The 8,554-nt window shown below is 38.0% G+C and overlaps 1 protein-coding gene across 1 annotated transcript in view; it reads left to right on the top strand.

Moving 5' to 3' along the window:
- The window catches only part of ZSWIM5 (zinc finger SWIM-type containing 5), a 113,471-nt gene that overhangs the window by 1,234 nt on the left and 103,683 nt on the right, over window positions 1–8,554 (top strand). The window lies entirely within an intron of this gene.

The raw sequence follows: 8,554 nt of genomic DNA, 5'->3' as shown, positions 1-8,554 counted from the left end.
GTCCCCCACACCCCATGGCGGGCTTGGGAAGGAGCCGGCTTTGATCTCTTTTCCTTTTCCTGAAGTAGGGGTGTTGCTTTGAAGGAGATGTTGGGGGGAAGTTTTCCAAAGGACGTAGGCAGCTGCCAGCATCATAGAGACCTGAACTTGCTTTGGGAAAGGATTCGAACTCTTTTGTCAAAACGCCTCCTCCTAACGTTGCCTGTTTCCAAAACCCTTCTCTCCCACCCGTGGGTTAGAGAAGAACCAAACCCCACCCCCCAAACATCAGAAGATGATGTCTGTAGGGAAAGCTGGGTTAGGACACCTTGCAACGCATTATTGCCTTTAGAAAACTCTTATTTGCTTTTATAATGAAATAATATATAGCCTTCTATGCAAATACTTGAGAATCTCATTGAACATAACAAATGGGGTTATTTTAGGAGGAGTGCGGGAACCAAAGTAATGTATAATGTATAACTTTTGCTAGTGCCTGAATGTTTGGAATTTTGTCATCATGGCATTCCATTTCTTGTGTGAGTATATGCGTGATATAGATTCCATTGGAAACTGAAAATGGAAATGAAGTCCTTGACTTTATTGACATTCAACACAAGGGTTATTATTACGAGCCTTGTCAGGGGATTCGTAAGTCTGAGTGAGTGACAAAGGTTGTTTTCCTCCCATCCTATTTCCCTCCTGAAATCTGCTTTTGTGAAACGCTAGAAATAATCTGTTTCACATTGTTAGTGGAGGTGAATGAAATGAGTGTTCCCATTAAACTGATATTCTGTTATAATTTTGTTTTGCACATTTGAAATGTAAATTCATTTTATGCCGATGCCCATTGCCATGTATAAACGTCTTGTTAGGTCCCCCCAGATTTTTTAAAAAATGTTTTACTCTTATAGACAGTATGTGTGGCTATTCCACCCTCCTCTTGTAGAAAAATAGGAGTTAGTCAGTCAAATTTATTTGCAAAAAAATTAGTCACCACAAAAATACAGGCATAATCAAGCTGAAAGATGCAGTGCTCAGCACAATTTAAGTGGTTGTACAGATTTTTATATATCTACACATTCCCTTAAAAAAGCCTCCTCTGGAATGCTTACACCTTTTAACAATACATAATTAAATTATATATATTTTTCATACAAAGGGTTCAGTTATCCACTATGACTAAAATAATAGGTGGTTGTAGGAGTAAAGAGCTGAAATGGCAACATGAGACAATGTTGTGAGAAGAGAAGTAAGTCTATGAAGAATCTCTGAATATGATTTGACTGTGGAGTTTGCAATCCTTGGATTACAGAACATTTACATCTGATATGTACTTCAACAAGAACACAAATGGTTTATTAAACTTCATATCAAAATAGGTATGAAATCAACTGTAGATTTTATAATGGATGACTCATTGACATGTGAATGTGAGGACTAGAGGTTTTTGGACTGATTTGGTACGGCAAATTAAGAAACACTTGTTTTTTAAAGAATTTATGATAATAATGTGAGCAACCGAGTGCAAAATTCTGAATAAATAATTCTTAGTATTTCTTGAATTAGAAATATAGAAGCCTTTGTAACTTATTTTGTACTGTATTATCAATATTTACTGCAGCAGCTGGAGTGTTTCCTCTAAAGAGGACTCTTCTTAAAATACTTGGGGGGGGGGGTGGAAGTAGAGGATTTTGGAAACGACACAGGGAAATGGTGAAGGAAAGTACACACAAAGCTGCAGATGGAATGCAACAATTTTTAGACTGAGAGCAGACCAGTTTATCTAGGCCCTCTTCCATTGATATGTCTTTGCCGTATCATGGTTCCATGACTAGATTAAGTAGCCTCTTGCGGTTTGTAGTTCGCAACAGGGCACCTGATTTTGTCAGGTACCATGCTGCATAAATGCAAAATTTAGCTGCAAACAGAATACCTATTCAATGTAAATATAATGTTTTTCTAATACAGGAGGGTGGGAAATGGAGTTTTTTCTTATTGAACATATGGAAATATTCCATAATATAGGAATTGCAACCTCTGCTGCAGTTACCGACAATAAGAAGTTGTCAGCTTCCATTGATGTTCTCCCCCTTTCTTTTTAAAGTTTACAAGCTATAGATAAATTTATAACAGGCTGGAGAATGAGATGAAAGACGGCTGATTTAATAGGGAAAGGAGTTGGTGCATATTTGCATAATACTGTAAGCCCTTTCCTAGAGAGGAGCTGAAAGAGAATTTAAATAAAACAAAATGCTCTGAAGTGATGAATGTTTATCTCATGCAGATGGTGAGCATAATAGTTTCCATATCTGTACTGGTAACCACATCTACTAATGTGTAAGATAGGGTAAGCCTTACCAACAAAGAGGTTTGTTGGTCTTGGAAGCATTTGCATTGAAATTGGAACTTTTGATGCTGTGATGTATGAGAGCCTTTATGTTTTAAGGGAAAATATATACTGGCCACGAAATAAATAAAAAAAATGTTAATTTATAATAAAGACCATCTGTAGCTCTACTTTTTTGTATGTTCATAATATGATCCCATCCATTCATTGCATTCTTTGATGTCTGGGCATACTTGTTAAAATTGTATGGATGCAGTTAATATTGTTTCAGGACATCCAATGGATATTTCAAATAAAGACAAGCAAATATTTGTTTTATAAGTGATCAGAACAGTAGTGGTGGTCTAGATAAAAGATTTTTCATATATTTAACCTTTTGGTGCCTGGTATTCTAGAGATCTGAGCAATGTTTACGGTGTATGGTCAATTAATAATTCCTTCATGCTTAGTAAAACTTAAACACAGCTTAAGCTTGATCTCACTAGAGTCATTAAATTGATTTTTCAGTGTTAGAAGGCTGCTGGACACAAGCATCTTTGTCTTTTGTTTACATAAGACATCCTTAGCTTTGTGTGGCAGTTATAGTAGGGTTGTTTAGAAATTAGTAGATGGATAAAGGAAAGCTTAAAAGAACGGGGAATATTGAGCCTTAACATGAAGCACACTGTTTGTTGGGATCCCTAAAGGAGGGAGTCGATTTTTAACAAGTTAATTCAGGTGCAATAAATTTTCAGGAACTATAAATAAATAAAAATATTATATAAATATAAATAAATAGCAATAAAAATGTACGTGGAAGGTATTTTCTTTGGAGAAAATATTGTTTATGGATATTGATCATAAACTTGTATCCAACATGTTGTCCAACACAAAAAGTTCCACTTCTAGTTTGCACTTTTAATTTCATATTGTTTGTCCTTGAGTTGATGCTTGCATACTCATAAGCAGATGTCTCATTTTTAGATGGGGTGTGTGTATTTGTGGCTCTTTATAACTGCAGTACTTTCTCAGACAAGGAAAGATACATTTACACACTGTCAGCCATAACTATCAAGCTTTTTAATATAGAAAATACACCCAGAAACCTGAAATTCACTGTGTTTTATATCCTGCAATACTGGAATGCTTACAGAGAAGTGTATGTGCGCTTTTAGATACACGAGGGGAATTCACTTTTTAAAAACTTACTGTGGAGCCATCAGAAATTTTTTTAAAAATATATAATCAACAGGGCAATCTTGTGCATGCTTACCTGTAAGTCCCATTGAACACAGTGTGGCTTTGAATAAACATGCTTAGGATTTTGCTGTAAATTTGCTTTCACTTTCTTCCTTAGACTTTCACAATTCTTCTGATGTTGTGCTTCAGGCAGTTTTGTTCACATCTGGGCTAAACATTATTCACCAATTGGGAATCAACATATCTACAGGTGTGGAGAAGAAGTCTGAGTGTTGGACTAGGACCTGGAAGACCAGGGTTCAGATTATTGCTCAGCCATGAAGCTCACTGGGAGACCTTGGGCCAGTCATTGTCTCTCAGCTTGATGTACCTTACAGGGTTGTAGTGAGGATGAAATGGGCAGGGGAGAACCTTGAGCTCTTTGGGGGAAACACAAGAGAGGAAGGCAATACAAAATAATTCAATTAATATAGCTCTTTTATGTCAAAACTGAAGACTTTGAAAATTGTTCAGAGGAAAAACAAACAAGCGTTTCCACCCCTGATGCCTTGTTAAATTGATAGAAATTGATTTGAAGTATCAGTTAAAAAGAGCAAAGTGTTTAACTTTGGGTTTGGGATGATTTTTGTTGCTGTGTTGTCCCAATGACATCACTAGGAGGTACTGCTATTGCCCCTGAAACAGTATTGTGAATGGCTCCTAAAATTTTAATCTACAAAGTCTTTGATGACTATGCTATTTATAAATGTTTAGGACTGTAGCTTGCATTCTGCACTATTTTACTTTGTTCATCTAAAGTGCCCAGTTAAGCATGCTAACGTCAGAACAGTTTCAGTGAGAGTAACGTGTGCCTAATTATGTTCTCAATTTCTTCCCAAGATCTAAATTTAGTAGTGTAAGGAAACATTGTTGCAACTTTCACTTTTAGACATAAACTTGACCCAGATTTGTTGCCAATCTCTGAGAACAGTGTTGTTAAGAAATTAGCAATAGTGAACAGCTTCTACTAAATAAAATGCATGTTTCGCCATTGTTTTATGTATATGGAATAGCATGTACCATACTTTGATTCAGTAATTATTTATATTTTAATAGTTAGGCAGTTGTACCCAAACCAGCATTGCCACAAAAGAAAAAGGATTTATTTTAACCAGTTAGTAAATAGAACAATTGATGCAAAACCTATAAAATGTAGCTATACTTTGTGTTAGCAAAAATTCTATTCTACTTTTTAACAACTTGCTCCCATAATTTAAATTGATGTTACAGCGCAAATGTTACAGCATAGGTTTATCCCAGGAGGCACAGATACTTCTCAAAGCATATTTGTGGGTAATATAAAAAGAACATTGAGGGCCACATCACAGGGCAGCAGAGGTGTTGATTACTGGCAGAGAGATCAAGGCAAACAATAACTGGAAACAGGATTGTTTTAGGGTCTGTACAGATGTAAATAGTTTGCATGGTTAGCCTTCTCTGGATCTCCAGCTTACCATTTTTTTGGTCAGACGTCTAGCCTTCCTCAGAGTAGTGAGCTCAGAAGCAATACTGTAATTTATTTCTGTTTTCATAGGAAGTAAGCTATGAAAGTGCTTATTTGCTGGCCTTTGTGATAAAGAAGCCATGGAGTAAGCTTGGATTGTTGGCTATGGTTGCCACCAGAATTTTCAGGACTGGGGTTTTGCCTGACATGGAAAAGTTTACACATGTTTTTTAGGAAACCAGGTTAAGAGCCAACACGGGCTTAGAATTTCCTGTGAAGTGGCACAGAAAGGTTGGATGAGTTCCATGTTGCATGGCTGAGTGAACAACACCCACATGAGGACTTCTGCATACAGTGGCTTTAACATTTAGTGGCACTCGCTTTGTTAGTGGCACTTTCAGCAATGTGCAGTTCAGCTGTAGAGAATGTTAAGGCTGTTACGTGGAGAAGCTGTCACACAGATGCTGCCCACATTGGCTGTGACATTTAAGTTGGTCCTGAATTCAGCATTTGGGAGGCCTTTCAAGATGACCACTAGAAAAAGTGCTCTGCCTCAAAATTCTAGTCCTGTTGGAATCAGCACTTCAGATAGCCTGATGCCAGACACGCTATCGTCACGTATTAGCTAGTCGGATGTGTTTCAAGAGATTGTCAGGGCACATGTTATAAAGAAGTTTTGTTTTACATCTCTTAATTGGTTCTGCTTCAGCTGTACTGCAAGGTTTCTCCGGTAACGATGTGAGGCAGAGGACCAAATGTCATGTTACATGCATGTAAAGTAAGCCTATTTTAATTTTGCTAGTTGTAGGGAGTAGAATTGAGAGGGGGCATTTTGATTAACTTTGTGGGGAGGGAGCTATTAGGGGTAAAGGGTGCGACTCTTCCAGCAGATAATAAATCTCTTGCCAGCTACCAACTGGTAGATTCCATTTCCCTTTTCCATAACACCCCCTCCCCAAACAACAGTACGTGATCATGTAGCAACACTTTGACAAAGACTTGTAGGTTAAAAAGTATGGCTAACAGAGCAGAGTGTGATTCTTTTGCGCTGCCACCGGAGCAAACTATGTCACTGTCATTATATGATCATTTCCCCCCCAAAATTCCAAAGCTTTATTATTAACACAAGCAACCTTTCAATAACCTGTGATTGAAATGCACCCATTAGAACCCTTTCAGCGTTCTTTCTAGTTCTAGAAATGTGCTGCTGAAATCTTAAATGTCGACTGCATTTAGAATAGATGATCTCTCTGTTCTGCCTATAGAGAGTGGTCTATTTCAGATCTGCTTCACACAGCAACCTTCTTTTTGCCCTCCCTGGTCCCTGGCTCTAAAGTTTTGCCAGTCCCTACCAATAGGATCTGCTCTTTTCCCTATGCCAAGTATTATTCAGCCTTTCTTCCCCCTTGACTGTTCCCTTTAAGCCCACTCCCCTATTCTTCCAGGCACTGCCTACCCACTTTTCTCTTTAAGTCCCACTTCTCACCTTACTGTCTTCTGTGCCTGCCTTTGACCGTCTCCTTGCCCCTTTACTCCCCTGCATTCTAGGCTCTCTTTCCATAACTATGCTCAGCCTCCCTGAATGCCCAGTACTGCTGCAATTTGCCCTTTTTTCCTGCAAGCCGCAAACTGCAACACCTACCTTGAGGCCTGGTGTGAGGTTTTGCTCTCAGCTAAGCCGACAGTTTTCTAAGGGGCCGTGGCCAAAAATTATGCACAGTGTGGAGGAAAGTTGGTTGAGAGAAGTTTCTTTCTCTTTCTCTTAATACTAGAAACCAGGGCCATCCCATGAAAGTGAATATTGGAAGATTCAGGACAGACAAAAGAAAGAACACCCTCACAAAGTGCAGAGTTAAGCTGTGGAATTTGCTATCGCAAGAGGTCGTGGTGGCCACCAGCTTTGATAGCTTTTTCAAAGAGGATTAGACAGATTCATGGAGAACAAGGCTATTAAGAACTGTAGCCGCAGCAGCAATGTTCTCTGGATGCCAGTCACTGGGTATCACAAATGGGGCGCTCAGATTCTGCTTGCTGGTTTCCCAAGGGGTGGCCACTGTGAGAAGCAGATGCTGGACTAGATGTGCCTTTGGACTAAGAAAGTCAATATGACAGGGGGTTGGGTGACATATGAGAAGTTAATGTGTAAAAGTGTAGGAAAATGGAAAATGAGATCATTTGAAGAAGTTCAGGACTATGTGAATGACTGGCTGCATTATTTTCAAATTAATGAGATGTTTAGAAAAAGATTTAAATCAGAGGGGTTTTGCTGACAAAGAATCAAAATTTCAGACAGAAATATTGAATAATGATTATAAGCAAATTATTTAGCAAAAATGTATAAGATATTACTGGAATGGTGTACGAAGGATGAGGAGGTAAAATCAGTTATGATCGACTGGGCCAAAGATATAGGGCATAATATTCAAATGGAGGATTGGGAAAGACTTTGGAAAGATGGTTTAAGATTTACTGCATGCACAGTTATAAAAGAAAATGTTATGAAAATGATGTACCGATGGTATGTAACACCTGTGAAGTTAGCAAAAATGTATAAGATAAGTAACAAATGTTGGAAATGTAAAGAAAAAGAAGGTACCTTTTTTCATATGTGGTGGGAATGTAAGAAGGTAAAATGCTTTTGGGAAATGATTTATAATGAATTGAAGAAAATGTTGAAATATACATTTGTTAAGAAACCAGCATCCTTTTTAGTAGGCATTACAGGTAATGAGATAAATAAGAAAGAAAAGAAGTTATTTTTATATGCAGTGACAGCAGCAAGAATATTGATGGCCCAGAAATGGAAACAGGAGGAATTACCTACGATAGAAGAATGGAGAACTAAAATGATGGATTATGCAGAACTGGACAGAATGACAGGAAGGATCCGGAATCGACGAGATCAAAGATTTACAGAAGATTGGGAAAAGTTTATCCAATATATGCAAAAACTGAGTGATAATAAAATTACGTTTGTAAGCTTTAAGGAAGCTCTGTGAGGGGAAAGGGTTAAAAGGGCACAATAAAAGTAAAAAGTAACAATAGGAAGGAATGGCAGACAAATTGAGGGAAGTAAAAAAAGAGAAGTAAGATGTAATTAAGATGTATGGAATGTATAAATTTGTTTTTGTATTTGAAAACTAATAAAAATATAATATAAAAAAAAAATAGATGTGCCTTTGGACTGATCCACTGTGGCTCTTCTTATACCTTTCCCAAAAGCAGTTAGAATACAGGGGTACCTTGGTTTATGAACTTAATCCATTCCGGAAGTCCGTTCTTAAACCGAAACCATTCTTAAAACGAGGTGCACTTTTCCTAATGAGGCCTCCCGCCGCCAGTGACCTTCCACCGTTTGGATTCCCTTCTTAGACCGAGGTAAAGTTTGCAAACCGGGACACTACTTCTGGTTTTGCGTAGTTCTTAAACAGGGCTGTTATTAAACTGAGGTACCACTGTACTATGAAACATATGTCATGGAAGCTCCAGTAATAGCTGTGGGCCTTCAGAGGTGGCAGCTGAATTTCGAGAGAGCAAGAGAGAATGAGTGTGGTTCAGCATTA

Source organism: Podarcis muralis, chromosome 5, assembly GCF_964188315.1.
Source record: "Podarcis muralis chromosome 5, rPodMur119.hap1.1, whole genome shotgun sequence".
NCBI lineage: Eukaryota > Metazoa > Chordata > Lepidosauria > Squamata > Lacertidae > Podarcis > Podarcis muralis.
Note: the sequence above shows the minus strand (reverse complement) of the source record. Positions and strands in the feature narration are given on the sequence as shown.